At 42.9% G+C, this 22845-nt stretch overlaps 1 protein-coding gene across 1 annotated transcript in view; it reads left to right on the top strand.

Annotated features, from left to right (window-relative positions):
* Positions 1-22845, top strand: part of LOC135196229 (uncharacterized) — a 233984-nt gene that overhangs the window by 200899 nt on the left and 10240 nt on the right. The window lies entirely within an intron of this gene.

The raw sequence follows: 22845 nt of genomic DNA on the forward strand, positions 1-22845 counted from the left end.
AAACTCGATTTATATCTTTTAGCCTTGCTTTCAGGAGGATATCTGTCACTGAAGCAAACTGAAGGGAACCTAGGATTCTTTCCTGGCTTCTCCTTGATGTTGCTTGCATTTGAGAAAATGTCTGACAGACTTTGCTATCTCTTTCGTTTGGCCACTGGAATTGACAGATTGTGGGAAGACAAATCCCATTGGATTCCTAGCCACTGAAAACGAGACTCCGGAGTAAGTCTGGATTTCGTTTTGTTTATCTGGAACCCCAGATGTTCCAGAAATTGAACTACCTTTTTGGTGGCTTTGAGGCATTCCTCGACTGTTGGTGCCCAGATCAACCAATCGTCGAGGTATGCTGCTATCATTATTCCCTGAGCTCTCAATTGCTGTACAACTACTTCTGCTATTTTCGTGAATACCCTGGGGGCTACATTCAGACCGAAGGGCATCACTTTGAATGAGAATGTCTGATTTCCTAGCCTGAATCCTAGGAATGGGCGGAAGTGTCTGGGCTATAGGGATATGATAGTATGCGTCTGTAAGATCGATGGGAGCATGTGACGGCTCCACGAGGAAGTAAGGTCCTTACTTGCGAGAGGGTAAGCATTTGAACTTGTCGCAACGAATGAAAGAGTTTAGCCTTGACAAGTCTAAGATTACCCTTCTTTTTGTTGAGCCTTTCTTTGGCACGCTGAATAAGCGACCTTGAAATTTTAGATGCTTGACTCTCGCAATAGCTCCTTTCTGAAGGAGTTCCTCCGCATAATCTGTCAATTCCTTTGATGGTACTTGGCGAATGATTTGATTGGAGGGGGATCTTTGATCCAACTCCAACCCAATCCCTTGGACACTATGCTCTGTGCCCAATTGCTGAACCCCCACCTGTGACGGAAGAGGAACAGCCTCCCTCCTACCTGGGGAGCCTCATTGTTGATGGGCGGGTTGACCACCACGCCCTCCCTCTGAACTGCTTACTCCTTGCCGCCCTCCCTGTGCCACGCTGGCGAAAGTAGCCTCTCGCCCTACCTCTCGATTGCCTATTAAAGGGAGGGTAAGCCTGACCTTCATACATAGGGTTGAAGGCCGGCGAGAGTGCGTAGGAGGTCGAGGGTTGTGACTGAGGAGACAGCAGGAGGATGGGCTGGTTCTGCTTGGATGTAGAAGGTTGTCCCTGTTGGGTAACCGGGACGGCCTGAACGAATTGCTGCTGTTGCTGGTGTTTCTGGTAAGGCTGGAACCTTTTACCAGACTTCTTTGGTTTCTTACCAGCAGTGGGGGCGGATTCTTGCTTCCTCTTAGATGAGATACCCTACCTAGCTCTAAGGCTCTGGTTGAGCCTAGCAGCCTCGTGGTGTACCTCATTTACAGCGGACTCTGGGAAGAGATCCGCTCCCCACATGCTGGAAGCCAGGAGTCTATTAGGTTCGTGCCTAATAGTGCACTCCTGCAGAACGTGCTTTCGGCAATTCCTCCTAGCTTCCTCAAGTCGAAAGCATCCGTCTGACCGTCTGAAGCTGGACTTGGCCAAAATCTTAAACAAAGGTTCCGTGCCATACGAGAGAGCAGCCATCTCTGTGATAATCAGAGAATTGAGGGACCTGCCAAACCTAGTTCGAGCGTCGAACTCTGCCTGAATCAAGGAATCAGGCAGCCTTGGGAGCTTTTCGCCGAACTGGTCCATAGCACAGTCCGGTTTGAGCTTACCAAGCGTGAACGTGGCTGGCAAGTTCTCCCACAATTCTCCGAAAGCTGGGAAGAGCGGAGAAGTAGACTCTGCTTCCCTCAGCTGTGGCATGGGCTCATCCTTGAGGACTGCCTGAAGAGTCGTTTCTACTATTTTTTGTAGCGAACGGCAAGAGAAGCCTCCTCCTCCGTCGCAAAAATAGTGAAAGGACTCCTTGAAAGCCTGGAGCTTGGTGTTGGTACACTCCCAGTCCTCAAGGCAGTGAACCCATTCGCGTTGAGCGTGATCTCTACTATAGAGAACGTTCTCCCTGGAGATCTTGTCCTCCCTAGTGAGTGCCGCTACGGTCAGCCTAGCATAACCAATGAAAGGCTGCGTCAATCCCGGAGGATAAAACTCGAAGTCCTCAATCCTTCGAGTTCCACACTCCGGGACAGAGATCATACCATCTTTGAACGGAGCGTAAGCAAGGCCACTCTCATGGGTTCTACATGGAGAAAGCTGGTAGTGACTCCAATATGGTGGAAGCTGGAAAATAACAGCACTTGCTACTGGGGAGACTGGAAGAGGTGCCTGAGAGAGCCCAGCTACTCGGTCCTCATTCTCTCTAACTCCGTTAGAGAGATCTTGGATGGACTGGCCCGACTGAGACAGAGTGCTCGACAGTTGTGCGAACATCTGCTTGAACTTTGTTCCTAGGGCGAAGACTTGTGAGCCAACCATCTCTCCTACCTGTTGCATCACCACTGCTGAGAAAGCAGTTGGGATCAAAGGTGCTGAGGTCCCGCTACTCCAACCGGCGTTGCCGGAGTGGATGCGGTGGAGGCCGGAGAAGGCATTGGCTCGGCGGGAGCGCGAGCCTTCTCCTTAGAAGACTTGCTTCTAGAGCTCTTTGAATATGAAGAGCTCGGCTTAGCCTTCACCGCGTCAGCATAGGAAGTCGAAGACTTCTTAGCTGAAGAAGACGACGACGACTTTTTAGAAGTCGTCTTAACCAGGGTCTTCGGTTCTCTCTGTCCCTTCACCTTTGGGGGTACAGAGAGAGCGGGAGAGCGGGTAGGGATCTCAGATCCCAACCCCAAAAAGCCTTGGAAAGAAGCAGTAGAAGAAGGGACAGGAGAAGATCCAGGAGCGCCCAAGGAAAGACCTTGGGCACCCGACACACCTACCTCAACCAACAAATCCTCAGCACCTACCGCCATAGGCTCAATATTAAGGTCCAAGGTTGCGACGTCCGGGACCGACTCTTGCGTGGCCACGACCCCGAAAGACTGCTGCATCTCCTGCTGGATGGAGGCTATGAGAGGGGCTGCGGATATGGGGTCAACATACCCTGTTGACTTGCCACCGGGGAAGATCTGAACGGCCAGCTTCTTGTCCAATATGTAAGGCTGGCCTTTGGCGGCGTTCTTCCCGAAGCCGCCCACCCACGCTTTCAGGGTTGCTAGGGCGACTTCCCTCACACCAGCAGCCTGAAAGAGAAGGCAAAATGAGCTTCTAATGGCGGGACGGAGTTAACAAGCTTATGACTAAGTGTTGTTAGTAAAACGATAAAAAAGTCTATAATCGACTTACCCCCTCCACCAGCTGACTGGCCAGGTCGTAACAGATGGCGCAGGCTTACCGGGTGCCAGACGATCATGTCGTTGTAAGGCGTGGCACACGGAGCGTGAGACCTGCACTCATCGTGGCGCAGGGGTCGTACAACGTCGCGTTGCACCCAAGGACCTGACAGTCGGTAGCCTGTAAGTGGAAAGATACATAAGTATCAGGAGAACACTTACAGCCTAACAGTTGCTCCGCTGGTGCCGGAGCGAGAAAGTTAGATTAAACCAGAGCCCCGCCATAATACGTGTGGTAGTAATATGGTTGGTTTGTCCAAGGCTACGCCGGAGACAAGAGATAGAATCCAACCAGGTGTGGTGGTGAAATGAAACTACGACGGACAACGGCGGAGATGGTATACATATAAAATAAATATAATTATAGAAATCATCGTAAAACTAGGGTATATCCTTAAAAATAACAATAATTATCAAACCTTTCCCCTCCCGTCTACTAGAAGAGTGCCCGGGTAAGAAGCAAGCTCCCTTCCGGTAGCGGGGGGGGGAGAAAGGTAAGGATATAGTAGGCAAGCAATAGACCACTAGTAGTGACCACCCCGCCCGCTGGCGGAGCCAGTAATCTATAACCAAAGGTGCCCCGGCTGCGGCGGAAGGCTCCGTTCGTTACAGAGGGGGAAAGGTGGCTGAGCAACTGGGGAGGGGGGGGAGGGTTCTCGGCGTAACACGGCGGGAGAGAGAGAGGGGGGGGGGTGGCCTACTCCTCCCCGTCCCAACAACTACCCTCTCGGTGACCCGGTACCCGATGAGTGGTCGCCCTATACCCCAGCTGGGGAGAACCCCTGGCCTCCTCAGAGAGGGAGGGAGGAAGGCAACTGAGGTTGTCATGGCAACCAAGGGGTCCCCCAGACCCCTCCCTATACCTGGGAGGGAGGGAAGGGGAAGGGTAAGGTGCGAAGGAACACGTGACCGCAAGTGGCCTAAGCCGCGATAGCAACACAACGTGAAAGGGCCACGTGAACCAGACTGTACCAATACATGGGACATGCACCTAGGCTAGCCTAACACCCTAAATAGAACTAAAATTACATCGTAAAGATGGAAAAGACACTTTTAGTAGAAGAAAAAGAAGCCCAGGAGGAGGCAAACTGTTCCGAGGAACAGAAGCCTACTCGGAGCCAGCGATAGCCGATGAAGAGCAAGAGCCGGGATGCTGGGCTAGAACACAGAATAGCCCTAAATACCAAACTAAGAGAAATGGTAAAAGGGCTAACCTAGCTAAAAAGGCGATGTAAAAATTGATGAAGGTGATATAGTAAGCCCATAAGTATAAGAAGTCCCAGTATGGAAGACCGGGAATTCTTAACGAGGCAGCATGGCGCCGCCACGAGTCGACCGGGAAACCGTATATGACCTATTAGAAGGAAAATACTGGTTCCTGGAAGACTAAAATACGGTAAAACACTACTTATGAGGCACTTAACTTAGCCGTTGCGATGGCAGCACGTTCCATGACGGATGATGAGATAAATCCAGAAAATAGTGCACAAGCAAGAAAATGCGTATGAACGCTTGGCGCTAATAATTAAGGATGACCGCTAGGGGCGCTGCTGTCCGTGGCGTCCCCTAGTAGTAGTAGTAACGGCCGCATCGCCCGTTGGTATCAGCTCTCTCTTGTGGGGATTCTGATTGGAAGGTCTAATTGGTGAATGTCTCGTGGTAGTGTTCTCACTCGCCCCTATTCTCATACCGACACTTCTTTTAAAGAGTGAGCGAGTCAGTTTTACTGACATTTTCTTAATTTTGTTTTTCTCTGGTAATTTTAGATTAATTTTGCCTAGAAAGAATGATATTAAGGATCCTTTCATAGGCCGACACGAGCTGAGCCCAGAAATAGCCTATTTTGTTAGTTAAAACTGAAGAAAACCCACTAAAAATTTTCATACTTGGTTTTTTAATAGTTTTATCACAAAAAGTGCATTTTATGATGAAATTCATAAAAAAAAACAGGAATTTGTGGATATTTCTCATAGAAAAATACCGCGAATGCGTGAATTTTCCGCGAATAATGCAGGGAAACGTCTCCCAGAGAAATCCGCGAATGTGTGAGTCCGCGAATCTGGAGAACGCGAATACGGGGGGTCCACTGTACTGCTAATTTTAGTCTTTTTAACCAGTTTTTATTAATACATACGCACTCTCTCTCTCTCTCTCTCTCTCTCTCTCTCTCTCTCTCTCTCTCTCTCTCTCTCTCTCTCAGGAATGATACGTATACTGCTAATTTTAGTCTTTTTAACCAGTTGGTGTTAACTCTTTCGTATCTGCTTAGTTTTGAGCACTGTGTCCCCAGATATCCGAGGTGTCTGGGAGCGCTCGACAGTGCGAGAAAATCCAAATGTTAGTATTTTATGGTGGAATAGTCAGAATAAGAGTCCCAGCCCTCTAAATACGAAAAAATGTGAGTTATTTAACAAAAAAACAAAAAAATCTTTACTGTTTTTGTATATTTTTGTTCCTAACCCAAAAACTATGAAAGTCAGGCGAATTAATTATTTTTTATGATAAAGCCAATAAAATTCCCTAAATATCGACATATAAATCAATGGAAAACGAATAAGTCCATCCAGTGAACAAATTGATAGAAAAGAGGATAAGAAACATAGCGCTCTGCCCGGCGCACAGAGAGAATTATCGCTAGAAATTTTTTTTTTGAAGAGCCCTATCTCAATTATTTTTCATTGAAATTCCTTTGTAAATATACGAAAATGTAGAGGAAACGAAGAATAAAGGGAAGGTCAAGAAAAATGGCTTTTAGAATAAAAATATTTGAAGAGCCCTATCTCGGTTATTTTTCATAGAAATTACTTTGTAAATATATGAAAATGTAGAGGAAAAGTTGAAGAATAAAGGGAGATATAAGAAAAATGGCTTTGGGGTCACTGAGAGGGAAGTGTAGGTGCGATCAGCTGATTTCATTGTGAGAATTTTACTATGCCAGGGATTTGAGCATGCGCAGTACAGAAACTACAGTCGGCGCAAAAAAAAAACGAACGCCCACTACATTTGTAAACAAATCATAGCAATGATATAAAAAAAGGAAAATAAAAGGGAAAATTTTAGTTCACTTATATTTTTTTCAATACTTTCTTGGCATTGAATGTGCTAAATCTTTGAAATATTGTGCATCCATGTCTTCAAACCAAAATTTACGGATGGCATCCTTCAATTTGGGGAGGGACGTTTTCTCATCTGCTAGTGCCTTCAGTTTCCGTTTCATGTATGCCCAGCAATTTTCAATTGGGTTTAAATCTGGTGAATTGGCTGGCCAGTCCAATTTCTGAATATTAAATTCCTTAAGAAGGTTTGTGACCTTGTGAAATCGGTGGCAAGGAGCTCCATCTTGCATAAATACACGCATGCCCAAAAGTTCCTTGTAAGGGACTAATTCATTTTCCAAGACATTTTCATAAACCTCTCCATTCATTGTCGTGCTCTCTGGGAGAAAATATAATCCCCCACTACCCCCATATCCGCTGAAACATCCCCATACCATCACATAAGCTGGATGTTTCACAGTCTTGACTGTATTTTGATGCATAGCGGTTAGATCCTTGGGGCCTCCTTACTTTTTTGCCAGCGCTACGAATAATGTGGAAGTTAGATTCATCGCTAAAAACTACCCTTTCCCAATCCTTTTCAGTCCACTTCAAATATTTTCTGCAAAAAGCCATCCTTTTTTTTTTCATAGGCTTAGTGAGGAGTGGCTTCTTTGCTGCAACACGACATGGGAGACCAAGGTCTTTCTGCAATCGATGTTGCACAGTCCGTTCAGATACGTTCCTAAGCAGATCAGGGTTTTGAGACTTCAAAATTTTGGCTGGCATTGATGGATGTTCCATAACAATCCTTTTTAAAATGTTATCCGTTCTTTTTGTAGTTTTTCGTGGCCTCCCTGAGCCTTTCTTCTGCTTCAGTGATGAATCAAGGTCTCCTGTCTTGGAGCGGTTGCACCACAATGAGACGGTGCTTTTAGAGATTCCCAGCTCTCTTGCAATAGCTGACATTGACTTGCCAGTTTTCCATAGGGTCACAATTTCTGCTTTCTTAACCAAGGATAAGGAAGTTTTAGCCATAATTCATTAGCTAGCGCGCAAGAGCGCCAAATGTAGCGGTGACGAAAGCGTGAATGGGGCAGGAGCGCATACAATGACAACCGACCTTTGGGACAGCTTGAGTATCACTGAAGTGCATTAGAAACTTATGGTACTGAACAGCGAGACAATACAGGCTGCCAGACGAATGATAAATTGGGGAAAACATATACTTCTTGGGCGGAAATCGCAAGAAAAGTCCGAACGCTTATTACAGTAATATATAGGGAGTCGTTCGCTTTTTTTTTGCGCCGACTGTACTTTGCTGGTGTATTGATACCCGAGATACACCGTCCAAGGTATGATCTAGCCTATGGAAATTGCTACTTGTCCAAAAATAAAAAAATATGCCCCTACCACACGTACGAAAAATTTCGGTAAATTTTACGTACCACTACGTCAGTTGGATAGATAGGGGATAGAGTATTTTTATGTACTATTACGTCAGTTGAACATGAAAGGGTTAATACATATGCACACTGTTTATGTGTGTTCATAGTGTTTTAAAAATGCTAGTAAAGGTAATAAATCTTTGGAAGATAAAAACCAACATATAAATTTGTTGTCATCAGTCACTAGTAAAGAGAAATACTATATTAACATTCCTGAAAGATTAAAGAGATGAACTCACTCTCTCTTGCCCACACAAGATATGTCATAGTGGTAACACTCTCTCGCCCACACAAGATATGTCATAGTGGTAACACTCTCTCTCTCTCTCTCTCTCTCTCTCTCTCTCTCTCTCTCTCTCTCTCTCTCTCTCTCTCTCTCTCTCTCAGATTGATACAGTAATAGGATAATAATTTAAGGTACATTTGACGTAGGGTGTTATTTAAGATATACATTTTTGAACTTTCAAGATAGGCAGTTTTATGCCTTTGAAAGGGGTTCTAAATATTTGCAGATTTTAACTATTCGCTGGCAGGGGGAGAAATCTAGTACATATTCCCACGAATACGGGGAGTCCACTGTACATATTTTTGGATAGTACTATACTACTGCATAGAGAATATCTAATATACAGGGGTAGTTTAGATCGATGGGATACGTACATACCTCCAAACAGAATGCTTGGTTTGTTACGTCATGTTAGTGTTTTTGTGATTACATACGATTACATTTATGATAAAAAATTATTTACACCTTTATGTCAAAATTATTTGCTACACTAAGTTCTTGGTTTATGCAAATATCCTATCATTGTATTAATCTTTGAAATCATATTACGTATTATAATATAATTTCAGAGAGAGAGGGGGAGAGAGAGAGAGTTAGTTAGTATTATTTAACCACCAGATGAGCAACATATTTGACCAGCAAGCTGGCAACATTTTGTACCCTTCCCAGTCAGATATTTGACATACGTATTTGACAGGTTCACCCTCCGTCCCCCCTCGCTTCAAAGCTTTTGGGAAAAGATTGGGAATTTTATATATAGATATATATATTATAATATATATAGTATATATATAGATATATATATATATATATATAATATATATATATATATATATTTTATTTTATTTTACATAACTTACTAGAGAAATGCATAAATTATTATTTAATCTTATTATTTGACAATTAGTAATATTTGAAAATTAATACATATATTTTAATGAAAAATACAGTAATTAGTGAAAATAGTGTTGATTTATAAAAAAAGGGAATTAGTGATAATCTTAGTGATACACCCTAAAGAAAAATCAGCAAATGACTGAAATGTCCCCCACACACTAACACTAGTGAATGATGTGTTCCACAAAAATCTGCAACAATGAAATGTGGAAATGTGAATGATGTAAAAATGGGGCCACTGTAAGTTCAATGTAGAAGAAACAGTTGGGAAATGAAGAGGAAAATTGTAAGTAGGAGAACAAGAAAGTAAGAGTTGTAAGTATATAGGAGTAATGGTAGAGCAAAAGGAAAACAGAATGTCTCAATAAGTGGTAGTATATACATTCTGTAAGAGAATGTGGCAGGATTACAAGCTGAAAAAACAAAAGCAAGGAAGACCTCCCCACATTTACGTTAACCACTCCTGGCTTATAAATTTCCCCCGGCCACACTTTCCCCTTTACGTTACTTAATTACCAACAGGACACTTGGTTCAGCGAGGCAAAAAACACAATCTCATTCTCATTTACTCACCAGGAAACTTGACACAATCAGGGCGAGAAGCTGTGCTTTCAACACGGTATGGCTGTCGAAAAAAACTCCAGTAGCAACCCAAAACACAACACCAACACTGTCACCAACAAACCGCTCATCCAACACAAAAAAAAGCACCAAACAAGCACCAAGACTACACACCAACTCACAAACAAAAAACACCAAACAAGCACCAAGACTACATACCAACTCACAAAAAAAAAAAAAAAAAAAAAAAAAACATAGAACTCGATTACTTAATACCTTCACTGACTGACTGCTTCTGACTCTGACTGACTTCACTGAGTGACTGCTTCTGACTCCAGAAATATCATACGATGTTAGTGAATTAAGATATGAAAAAACTGATTAAAATGGTGAGAATCTATGAACATAATTGGAGAAGAGATAATAAGTGAGTTAGAAGAAAATGTTTATTGGGAAGCCTATGTTGGTGCTTTATTTGCGAATAGTGAAGATGGTCATACACCATTTGGTTATGTGATATCCTGGAACAATGGTAAGGGGAGAAGTCCCATATGGTGGAAATCCAGAAAATCAAGAAGAGTAGCAAAATCTACTACTGAAGCAGAAGCTCTGAGTGTTGGGGAGGTCATAAAAGGATTAGTATATTTCAAACATTTATGGGAAGAGAAAGTAGGAGAGAAAATGAGAAGCTTTGGTTAAAGCTGACACTGAAACACTAATGACTGCAATTAAATCAAGGCCAGGCAATCCCTGGTTATCGGCAGACTTGGATAATGCCGATCCAGTTTTATGGCACTTGTCTAGCCCCATAAAATCAGCAGTTGTTCATACATGAACAAACCTTTGGTCTTAACAATAGGATAATTTTCTAGCGCCTAGCTGGATCCGGTTGAATTGCAGATGAAAAGCAAAGAATCTTGTGAGATCTGGCAATGCATGCATATATCAGGTTAAAACTAGTCAAGGACCATGCACCCACCCCACCGCATTCAGTCTTTTTTCTTAACTGCCTGGTTGAGAGTTGCGGTTGCCCTCCCTTGGCCTTTTACCTGGTTCATTGCCCATTTTTGCTTGTGATTCTGTGTATGTGTGCTTGTATTAAGGCTTCTTCTGCTCCTTCTCGGCCTCGCCAACATATGTGCCTGGGAACTCAAGGTTTCCCCGTGTTCTTGTTTCCTGGCTTCTTCAGTGAGAGACCCACACTCCACATGCAGTAGTTGTCGTGCTAATGTTTGTACCATAACGAATCCCTGTCCAGAATGTCGTGTGTGACCTAGAGAGCAGTGGAAATTATTTTATAGTAAGAGAAAGCATCGTAGAGTTTCTACCTTTCCTTCGTGGGAGGGATTTTCATCTCTCTCCGATGCTTCGTCTCCTGCCGCAGTCACACCCCATGCTAGTGTTGTTGTGCCTTTGTCTCCTTCCTTTTCTTCCATTGATTCGTCGTTTGAAGTATCGGGGGTCCCTCGGGCTGATTTATTATGCAATGACTCCCCCTCCTCTTCGGGAGTTAATTTACTTCCCACAATGGAGGAGGCTTTTTCATCAGTTTCTTTAGTTTTAGATTCAGAGGCATCCAAAATGGCGGCGCTCTGGGGGGTCGCTTTGGCTACGGGGTTCACCCTCCTTTGAGGGCTTTCTGACGCACTTCACGGATGCTCGTCTCCCCCCTCAGGCTGCTCCTGGTCTCGTCTTCGTTGGTAGCTGGGGTCAGCCATATTGTATTGCTCCGCCAGTGATGCTTGCCGCTTCTTTGAGTCAGGGAGAAGCCGTGACGTCAGCGCCGCTGGTGATGTTACGGGGTCAGCCATTTTGTATCTCTCCGCTGGTGTCGCCTGCCTCCTCCTCGGGTTGAGGGGAAGCCGTGACGTCACTTCCATCATTGACGTCACTCCCAGTTCTCTCTGCTGCGCTGCCTCACTCTCCTGTGTTGTCGTCGTCTTTTCCTCACGTGATGTCATCACTGTCATCCAGTATGCTCCATCTCCCATTTATGTCATCTGTGCCCTCTCTTGCTGATCCGTCTGGGGGAAGACTGGGAACAAGTGTGTTGCATTGCCCCCCCCCCCCCCAAGAGAATGTGTACAGAGTCAGTGCTGTCATCCTCTCCTTCTCCCCCATCTCCGCCGTGTCTGCGTATCAATCATTGGAAGGTTAAGCACTTTGCCTTTTCTTCGTCTGCGAGTGAGGAGTGGCATGCCCGTGTTCCTGAGAGTGTTGGTGTTTCATCCCCTGTGCAATCTGCAGTGGCTGCTTCGTCATCTGCATCGAGTGGTGAGTGTGTTGTAACCTCGCACATTCGTGCGCATGTTGCTGATTCTTCCTCTTCTTTGGTACCAGGGCCTATTCATCGCTGTAAGGATCTCAAGGTGCCTGTGAAGAGATTGAAGGTTGTGAACGCGGTAGTAGTGCAGCAGAAGTGTTAGTCTCCCCCTCCCCTTGATGCTGCCGGGGTTTGACTCCGAGAAATTCTCATTCTTTGTCAAGTGTTCGAGATGCTTTTCCTTCGCAAGAACATGCGTCCGCCCCACACGCACACGAGTCATCTTTTGGGAGTGTGCGTAGTGATGTTCCTAGTGTTGTGGTTGGTTCGTCGCAGGAGTTGGAGCATGGCCCCAACCCAGACAGGTTTGCTGGTGTTTCGGGCTGTTTGGCTGATGGCTCTTCTGTTTGTCTACACAAGGAAGGCATGTTGGATAAGCCTACATCTTCTTCTCGTTGTTGGTCTCCATTGCCAGAGCAGGAGGAAGGAGACACGCAAGAGTTTTTGTCTTCCTTAACCAAAGTTGTCGATCTCATTCGTGGGTTCAACAATTTGGAGAATAGGACTCAGGCTTGGTCATCTTTCACTCCTTGCTTGGAAGCCTTGCTGGGGGCTACACAAGATCCCAAGTCGTCTTTTCAGCTTCCCTTATCAGGGCATGTCCAGTCGGTCTTGCATAAGATGAATGTCTCTGTGTCAGATCAGGACGGGTTTCTTCGCTCAAGGGGTTCTTCCAAGTTGCTTCCCCCTCCACTCATGAGGCATAGGAAGTATTGCACTACAAACACTGCCTACTTGATGTCTCATCATATTAACCTGGACATCATTCGTCTGAAGCCAAGGTTGACTTTGGAGCAGGTGAGGTCGGTGGCACTGTCCTTGTCTCCGCAGGATGCCTCAGCTTTGGAGTCTACTGCAGCCTCCATGTTACAGACGGTGTCATGGTTGGACTTCTGGTCGACAGTCATAGCCAAGATAGTGTCTGACAGGTCCCCAGAGGGGTTGATGAGTGCTTCTTCTCTTGCCAGTTTGTTGCAGTCTGGGAGCAAGGCGTTCTCATATCTTGCACACCTCAACATCAGTTTGTGGGCTAATCTTTTTCTGATCAGAAGAGACGCAGCTTTGTCCAAGATAGCAAGATTGGTTGACCCTGAGTCCTTGTTGGTGCTAAGGAATGGGGACCTTTTAGAATCTCGGTTCCTGTTCCCTCGAACTGAGCTGGAGGATGCAATAGACTGGCGCCAGGCTGACACGAAGGACAGGTTAGTGCACCAGGCTGTGTCAAAGTCGATCTCTCGTTCTCGGAGACGTCCCGCCCCTCCTCCTCCCCCTGCTCAAAAGCAATCAAAGAGATTGTTGCCTGGTAGACTGTCTAGGAGTTCAGTTTCGGCAGGGCCCTCCCATTCGTCCCAGTCTAGGTCAGAGGACCAACATCCCTTTCACTCCCGCTCTTACAGGTCAAGAAGGGGCTCCAGGGGGAGAAATAAGGGGGGTTGTCGATAGGTTGGGTGCCTCTCCCTCTCCTTTGCCATAGGTGGAGGTTGCCTGGTGGGCTAGTGGGCCAAGTGGCAGAGTTATGGGGCGGAGAAGTGGGTTATAGATGTCATTCGGGTGGGGTATCTACTACCTTTTGACATCTCTCCCCCAATCTTGGACAAGCCTCTGCTCAGGCAGGTGTATCCCCCAGATTCTCCAAAGTTCTTGGCTCTCTGGGAGGAAGTGCAGAAGATGCTGTACAAAGATGCAATAGAGGAAGTGGTGCGTCCATCTCCAGGGTTTTACAGTCACATCAACTTTGTGCCCAAGGCGTCAGGGGGTTGGAGACCTGTGATCGACTTATCCACCTTGAATCATTTCATCAGGAAGACGAAGTTAAAGATAGAGACCCCGCGATCAGTGTTGGCAGCTGTGAGGGAAAGCTACTTCATGCTGTCGATAAATTTAAAGGACGCATATTTCCAGATCCCTATTCATCCGTTGTCCAGGAAGTTCCTTCGTTTCTCTCTCGGAGACAAGGTTTTAGAGTTCAAAGTCCTGTGCTTCGGGTTGACCACAGCCCCTTAGGTGTTAACAAGTGTCTTCTCTCTCATTTCAAGTTGGGCCCATGCTCAGGGGATCTGTTTGTCGAGGTTTGCTGAGGTACCTCGACAATTGGTTGGTCTTGGCAGGTTCCAGAGAGAAGCTGCTGCAGGACAGAGTTCGTCTGTTTAGGTTTTGTTTGAAACTCGGCATCATGGTAAACCAAGAGAAGTCAAACCTCGTACCCAGTCAAAGGATTCTCTTTCTGGGCATAGTCATCGATACGGCAGTCTCAAGAGTTTTCCCTTCGGCTCAGAGGTTGGAGAAATTTTGAGTGGTGGCGCGCGACTTCCTATCGCACCCAGATCAGTCAGCTCATCAGTGGCAGGTTCTTCTGGGAATTTTGTCTTCTCTGGAGAAGCTGGTCCCTCATGGGCGACTTCATCTTCGGTCTCTGCAATGGAGATTGAGGGAATTCTGGTCTCCGGCAGGGGACTCGCCCCTAATAAAGGTTCCTCTGTCCCTGGAAGTGAGAGAAGACCTTCTTTGGTGGTTGGACAACCAGAATCTCTTGAAGGGTATTCCTCTGCGTTCTCTTCCCCCAGACTTCCTTCTGTTGGGGTGCTCATTAGGCAGCCTCATTACTTCGGGTGTTTGGAGCTTGGAGGACAAACAGCAGCATATCAACGTCTTAAGAGTTAAAGGCAGCCTTTCTGGGTCTGAAGGAATTTCGGGAGAAAGTAGAGGGTGATTCTGTTGTTCTCATGTCGGACAACACCACGGTGGTCGCTTATGTGAACTAGTAGGTGGGCCCTAGTTACACATCAATTTCACGCCTCGACAGTCGAGGTTCACCAGTGGGTGGTCAGCAGTTTGGTAGAGCTCTCAGCCAGGTATATCCCAGGTAGAAGGAATGTGGTCACAGACAAGCTCAGTTGTCGGGATCAGATCCTAGGCACAGATTGGTCTCTTCATCAGGCCATGACATACAAGCTCTTCTAGGTTTGGGGGAGACTCATGCTGGACCTTTTTGGGACCTGGTTCAACAGGAAACTGGAGATATTCTGTTCGGTCGTTCCGGATCCTCTGGTGTTAGCAGAGGTAGGTTCCAACATCCCTGATACAACCTGGAGGTGTATGCCTTCCCTCCGTTTTGTTTGATCTGTCAAGTCCTGAACAGGTTGATGAGTTTGCAGAGTCACAGGATGACATTGGTAGCCCCTCTGTGGGCCTCAGGCAGAATGGTTTCTGGATCTGCTATTGTCGTTGTTGTAAGTACTGAGGTAGATTCCCCCTGGCGGCATCTTCTATGTCAGCCACACGTAGAAAGATTCCACCAGTCATTAGAATCCCTGTCTCTTCATGGTTGGAGGCTATCAAGTACTATCTCCTCCAAGCGAGAGGCTTTTCTCAGAGGACAGCTGGACTCAGAAAGTCTACCTCTGCCATTTGCCAAGGCAATTGGGCAATTTACTGTTATTGGTGTGTAAATGGGGTTTTTCTCCACTTGGAATCTCTATTCAGCACATAGCAGACTTTTTTACTTTCCTCAGGGATGAGACAGGTTTGTCTGTTTCCGCCATTAGAGGCTATGGTGCGGCCCTGAGTTTAGTGTTACCTCGTAGAGGTATCGATATCTCATCCTGGGAACTCTCCTTAGTAGTTAAGGGGTTTGAGCAGTCGTGTTCTCTTAGAGAGCTCAAGCCCCCAATGTGGGATGTTTCCTTGGTCTTGAGAAGTTTCTCTAAAGTTCCGTATGAGCCTTTGCGTCATTTATCAGACAGGAACTTGACACTCAAAACGATTTTCCTCTTGGTCTTGGCATTTTCCAAGAGAGTGGGGGAGCTGCACGGTTGAGCTATGATGTGAAGCACACCAGGGGTTGGGGGTCAGTGTCCTTCGAATTTGTTCTGGAATTCGTGGCTAAGACCCAGAATCCCTTGGAGCACGATGATAGGTTCACCTCCTTTTCCATTCCATCACTGGATGACTTTATGGGCGGTGACTCTCAAGAGCTTTTGTTATGCCCTGTCAGGGCTCTGCATTGCTGTCTTAAAAGACACAGCATCTTGGGCCAGGTTGTTGTAGGCTTTTTGTTAGTACAGGGCGTACGAAGAAAGAGGTGTCCAAGAATACAATCTCATTTTGGATACGCGAAGCTATCAGACAGGCGTATTCGACTTGTTGATTCCGCTGCCACATCTGTGCAGACTAGAGCACATGACGTTAGGGGTATTGGTCTCTCTGGCTTTCAAGATGAATTTGGTTGTTCTTAGAGTTCTGAGCGCTGGTACTTGGTTACGCCAGTCCATGTTTACCTCTTTCTATCTTAAAGATATTATCCACATATCTATGGACACGTTTTCCCTAGGTCCTGTGGTGGCTATCCAACAGATTATGTAACTCATCGTTGCCTTTAACAGGGCACATTTGTATCTTACCTAAGATGATTGTGTGGATGAGAGAATGAGTGAGTTAGCTGGTCTCTTTCTTTCTCTTGTACCTTTCCTTCTTCCTATGGGTGGGTTGAGAAATAGACACGTCATTCACTGGACTGGTCTGATACAGATGAGTAAGCTAGTCATACTGATAGTTTGGTTGCTTGGTATGCAAATAACCAACCCTCTATTCAGTAGCATATACTCCGCTCCTTAGCAAGGGGGGTAAGAAGTAGTAATGAACCTTGGCGCATTGGTTTGTTATTGAACAGTCAAAGTGTCTCTTTAGTTCCCTATGCAGTGATTCGTCCCGTATATCATTGTAGGTAACCCAGTGGTTGAGTCATTTGATATCACTGTATCTAGCTTCTCACGGGCATCAGTCCCTCTCTGGTAAATATTTCTTCTGGAGCTGGACTGATGGATAGGCCCCCAGCCAGTTTAGGATGTCTGTACCTTCCTCCATGCATAAGTCAATCCTATTGTTAAGACCAAAGGTTTGTTCGCATGTGAAGAAAAGACAAATTTTCAAAGACAATTTGTATTTTTCATAGCTACAGACATGAAGTCTTAACATTGTATTCCCCACCTCTAACCACCCCTCTGTCTTCTTAAAGACATCCTGGGTTGGGAAAGACTGAACATGGTGGCGTGGGTGCGTGGTCCTTGACTAGTTTTCACTCGATATACGTGCATGTTGCCAGATCTCACAAGATTCCTTGATTTTCATCTGTGATTTAACTGGGTCCAGCTAGGCGCTAGAAAATGATTCTGTTGTTAAGACCTGAAGTTTGTAGCAATGAAAAATAGAAATTGTCTTAGAAAATTTGTAATTTTATGCACCCAGAAAATTGTCATTTTATGCCCCCATAACGCACTTGAGTTTTAGTTATGATGCTGATGATAGAGTTATGGCATCATAATATACCTAAAGGAGGCGTCATTAACCAGTTATAGGACCATATGGGCCTTAAATCGCCGAGTTTCGGTTAATGCTGGTTTTCGCCTATCAGCACCCTGCCGAGAACGGAACCCCGCCAATAACCGAGGACTGCCTGTACCGGAGTAATTAGTAAGAGATTAAAAATTAATATCGCAGCAATAAGAGGAACATTAGACTCTGGAGAAATAAAAGAGGCAAGATGGATAAAAAGGAAAGCATGAAATAGCTGATGTGTTGACTAAAGCAAGTGTTTTAGGGGAAAATATCAGAAATTATGTAGAGGGTAAAGAATTGGAGAATGGAAGTTAGAGGGGATTAGGATAAGTAGAGGTTGGAGGGGAGAGAGAAGGAGATAAGTATGAGCTACCAACATCTCTGCTGCTGTTCCATCATCACCTGTTGTTTTATTGCTTTTCATTTGTTTTAAAGATGCCTCTATCTTTGATCTGATTATACTTGGTCCCTCTCTGTTGTCATTCAAATCTGTTAATTTTTAAGTCTATTTATCACGTGAACAGGGGACAGGTAACTCAGTTCTAATATATTATGTAGTTTTATGAATTTAATCATTATTATTTTGTTACTTGCATTATGGGTTAGTGAAGAATGTGTAGGCATTAGACATTTAAGAAATATAGATGAAGTATGCTGTTAACCCTTAAACGCCGAAGCGGTATTTTAAAAATCGTCTCCCGTATGCCGGCGGCGTTCGCGAGTGAGCGCCGAAGCGAAAAAATGTTTTTTTAAAAAAATCACTGCACGCTTAGTTTTCAAGATTAAGAGTTTATTTTTGACTCCTTTTTTTTGTCATTGCCTGAAGTTTAGTATGCAACCATCAGAAATGAAAAAAAATATAATTATCATATATAAATATTGGGATATATGACAGCTCGAAAAAAAATTTCACATAATTGTATACAAATCGCGCTGTGAGCAAAACGGTTAAAGCTAATGAGTTAATTTTTTTTCATTGTATTTTACACTAAATTGCAATCGTTTTGGTATATAACATTGTAAAACGATCAAGGCAACATAGAGAAAATATTATCACAAAATGATGCATGAATTCGTAACGCGCAGACATGAAAAAAAAAGCTGTTTTCAAAAATTCACCATAAATCGAAATATTGTGCTAGAGACTTCCCGTTTTTTGCAAAATGAAGGTAATTGATTGCATATTACTAGACTGTAAGTGTTGTAGCTTACAATTGCAGTTTTTGACCATTTCGGTTGAGTTAAAGTTGACTGAAGGTCGAATTTTTTCTATTTATCGTTAATTATATGAAAATATTTCAAAACTGATAAAAGTTACAACCATGGGTTGTTTATTGTTGTATTCTACATGAAATTGCACACATTTTCATATATATAAAACTTTATGTAACGGCTAATTTAAAATGGTGCAAACATTATGATAATCGGACGAAAAAATTTGATTTTTTCGGAAGAGTTACCACACGGACGTAAAGGAAAAAGTTTATTTCATAAATTCACCATAAATCGAAATATTGTGCTAGAGATTTCCAATTTGTTGCAAAACAAAGGTAAATGATTGAATATTACTAGAATGTAATATTTTTAGCTTACAATTGCATTTTTTGACTGTTTCGGTTGAGTCAAAGTTGACGGAAGGTTGAAATTTTAGCTCTTATCGTTATTTATATGAAAATATTTCAAAACTGATAAAAGCTACAACCATGGGTTGTTTTTAGTTGTATTGTACATGAAATTGCGCACATTTTTATATATAAAACTTTATGTAACGGCTAATTTAAAATGGTGCAAACATTACGACAATCGGACGAAAGAATTTCTGATTTTTTTTTGGAAGTCACTGCGCGTACGTAAGGAAAAAAATTTTTTTTTCATAAATTCACCATAAATCGAAATATTGTGCTAAATACTTCCAATTTGTAGCAAAATAAAGGAAAATGATTGAATATTACTAGAATGTAAGAGTTTTAGCTTACAATTGCGTTTTTTAACCATTTCGGTCGAGTCAAAGTTGACGGAAGGTTGAAATTTTGGCACTTATCGCTATTTATATGAAAATATTTCAAAACTTATAAAAGTTACAACCATGGGTTGTTTTTAGTTGTATTCTACTTGAAATTGCGCACATTTCCATATAGTATAAAACTTTATGTAACTGCTAATTTAAAATGGTGCAAACATTACGACAATTGGACGAAAAAATTTATGATTTTTTCGGAAGTGTTACCACGCGGACGTAAGGAAAAAGTTTATTTCATAAATTCACCATAAATCGAAATATTGTGTTAGAGACTCCCAATTTGTTGCAAAATAAAGGTAAATGATTGAATATTACTAGAATGTAATATTTTTAGCTTACAATTGCGTTTTTTGACCGTTTCAGTCGAGTCAGAGTTGACCGAAGGTTGAAATTTTGGCACTTATCGTTATTTGTATGAAAATATTTCAAATTTTATAAAAGCTACAACCATGGGTTGTCTTTAGTTGTATTTTACATGAAATTGCGCACATTTTCATATATAAAACTATGTAACGGCTAATTTAAAATGGTGCAAACATTACGACAATCGGACGAAAAAATTTCTGATTTTTTTCGGAAGTTACCGCGCGTACGTAAGGAAAAAGTTTTTTTTTTTCATAAATTCACCATAAATAAAAATATTGTGCTAAAGACTTCCAGTTTGTTGCAAAATAAAGGTAAATGATTTAATATTAATAGAATGTAAGAGTTTTAGCTTACTATTGCGTTTTTTAACCTTATCGGTCGAGTCAAAGTTGACCGAAGGTTGATAATTTGGCACTTATTGTTATTTATATGAAAATATTTCAAAACGGATAAAAGCTAAAACCATGGGTTGTTTTTAGTTGTATTGTACATGAAATTGCGTACATTTCCATTTATAAAACTTTATGTAAAAGCTAATTTAAAATGGTGCAAACATTACGACAATCGGACGAAAAAATTTATGATTTTTTCGGAAGAGGTACCGCGCGGACATAAGGAAAAAGTTTATTCCATAAATTCACCATAAATCCAAATATTGTGCTAGAGACTTCCAATTTGTTGCAAAATGAAGATAAATGATTGAATATTACTAGAATATAAGAGTTTTACCTTACAATTGCGTTCTTCTACCATTTCTGTAGAGTCAAAGTTGACCGAAGGTTGAAATTTCGGCACTTATCGTTATTTATATGAAAATATTTCAAAACTGATAAAAAGCTACAACCATAAGTTGTTTTTTTGTTGTATTCTACATGAAATTCCGCACATTTTCATATATAATACTCCGTGTAACAGCTAATATAAAATGGTGCAAAAATGATGTCAAAAGTGACGAAATAATTTCTGAGGTGTCGCTGATGCTTTTTAGTGCGAGAAGAAAGAAATTCGCGCTTGCGCGCCTGGGTAACGATTGTAAACAAAACAACGCCTTGATCCGTGTGATTCAAAAGTTTTCGCCTAGTAGGCCTATAACTATTTTTCCGCGAATTTTAAAAAATACTTTTTTTTTTTTTTGTTGACGTACCATATCTCCAATCGGCATACGACAGACAATTTTAGTCGACGTTTAATACGTCCAATCGGCGTTAATTGTATTGGGTGTTTGTAAAGCCAGTTGTCTCATTATGTTCAGAATGGGGCAATGGTTGTTGTGACTTCAAAAGACATACGGTAGATGGTAGTTGGAAAAACAGTGATGGGAGTGAGTCAGGAATTTGCTGTGGTAACGGAAGATTGTGAGCATTCTCATTTATTGTTTGTTAGTTTGGGTTGCAAGTCTTTCTTTTATTTATTAAGTTTGTGAACTTACTTAGGTGAATAATACAAAAAAAACTGGTGAATAAATAATTGTTATATATTAATTAGGCAGGTGCTTATTCACCCTTGAGCTAGTGTGTCTTCTTCCTCGCTGGCAGACTTTGTCAGCTCTTCCAAATCCTGGTCTGTTAGGGGGTCAGAGCGGGCATCAATGAGGGTGCCCACTTCATCCTCAGTGATGTCATCGAAGCCCCTCTACCAAGCATCCTTCCCAACTGGACCACCTCATCAATGGCTGGATGTTGAATTTCTAAAGGAGAGAAGCCCTTAGAATTGTGCAAAGACTTTAGCCACAACTTCTTCCAACAGGGGTTCACGGTCTCCTTCATGTCCTTCAACAATCAGTCGATGACAGTCAGACATGTGGCAGTAATGAATTTGTGCCAATAGTCCTTCAGTGTAAATTCACTGTCAGCAGCCATCCATTGCATTCACAATGTGCTCGAGGGAGTTTTCAGTAGAGTGCATTAAAGGCATAGATCACGCTCTGGTCCGTAGGCTGGAGGAGAGACATAGTGTTGGCAGGGAGGAACTTGAGCTTGACCCTATCTTAAAGATCCAGAGGGTGGCCACCAGCATTATCCATAATCAACACCACTTTGAACTCTATGCCCAAGTTGTTGAGGTATTGCCTAACTTGAGGGATGATTGCTTTATAAATGTATAGACTTTTTGTATGCATGCCAAGCATCGTGGCAACTAAAGCTATTCAGTGCTTTATTTCATCATCATCATCCACAGGCCATATCTCCAAGGATGTCGGGAATCATGGCTCCCCATTTCTCGCTATTTCCAGCTCTGCAGCAACTGAACTGCAGACATTCTTCCTCCAGTCATTCTCACGAATCCATCTATATATTTTTGTCTAGGCCTTCCTTTCGGTCTCCTTCAATTGATTTATCAGAGAGATGCTCTAGTTCTTGTCTTCTCACTATGTGACCCACAAACTGCATTTGTCTACCTCTCACTGAGGCCAAAAGCTCCCTTTCAATGCCTACTTTTTCTAATACTTGCTCATTAGTTTTCCTTTCTGTCCCTGATATTTTTAACATCCTACTCCAAAACCACATTTCTGCAGCCTGTAACCTCTTCTCGTCTGCTTTCCTCAAGGTCCAAGTTTCACAGCTATATGACAATAGAGACCAAACAAAACATTTCACAAACCTCCTCTTTAGATTCATAGATATTTTCGAGTTGGTGACTAATTTCTTGATCTTACCAAATGCATCTTTTGCCATGGATATTCTTTTCTTGATCTCTTTTTTTGCATGAGTATCTTATTTCTTATTCTGCTCAAAACCATCCTTAATATTATTTTTGTGATCTGACTCATGATACTGATGGTCCGGTGTTTATTGCACCCAAGTGTTCCTGGTATTTTTGGTATTGTGATAGATGCCTGTGTTGCAGGCTCTCCATCTTCATATATTCCTTCCGCTATTTCCATCAAAGCTACCAAAATCTCTGCTGCTATTCCATCATCACCTATTGCATTATTGCTTTTCATTTGTTTTAAAGATGCCTCTATCTCTGATCTGATTATACTTGGTTTCTCTCCTTTGTCATTCAAATCTAGATGTTCTACTCTTATTGTCATCAAACAATTCTCCAGTATATTCCGTCCATCTTTCCAATATTTCTTTTGACTACATTACTATAGTTCCATCTGCTTTTTTTTTTTTTTTTTTTTTACCAGAGCTGATGTTTCCTTTCTTTTTAAAAGTAATTTCTTATGTATTCTATATTCTGGGATTTTCTGTGGTCTGGCAGTGGCCTGGTCCCAAGGTTCACAGATTTAAGAGGTTGGATTGAAACTTTGATAAAAAAAAAAACAATCGTAT

Source organism: Macrobrachium nipponense, chromosome 17 (genome assembly GCF_015104395.2).
Source record: "Macrobrachium nipponense isolate FS-2020 chromosome 17, ASM1510439v2, whole genome shotgun sequence".
NCBI classification, from domain to species: Eukaryota; Metazoa; Arthropoda; class Malacostraca; order Decapoda; family Palaemonidae; genus Macrobrachium; species Macrobrachium nipponense.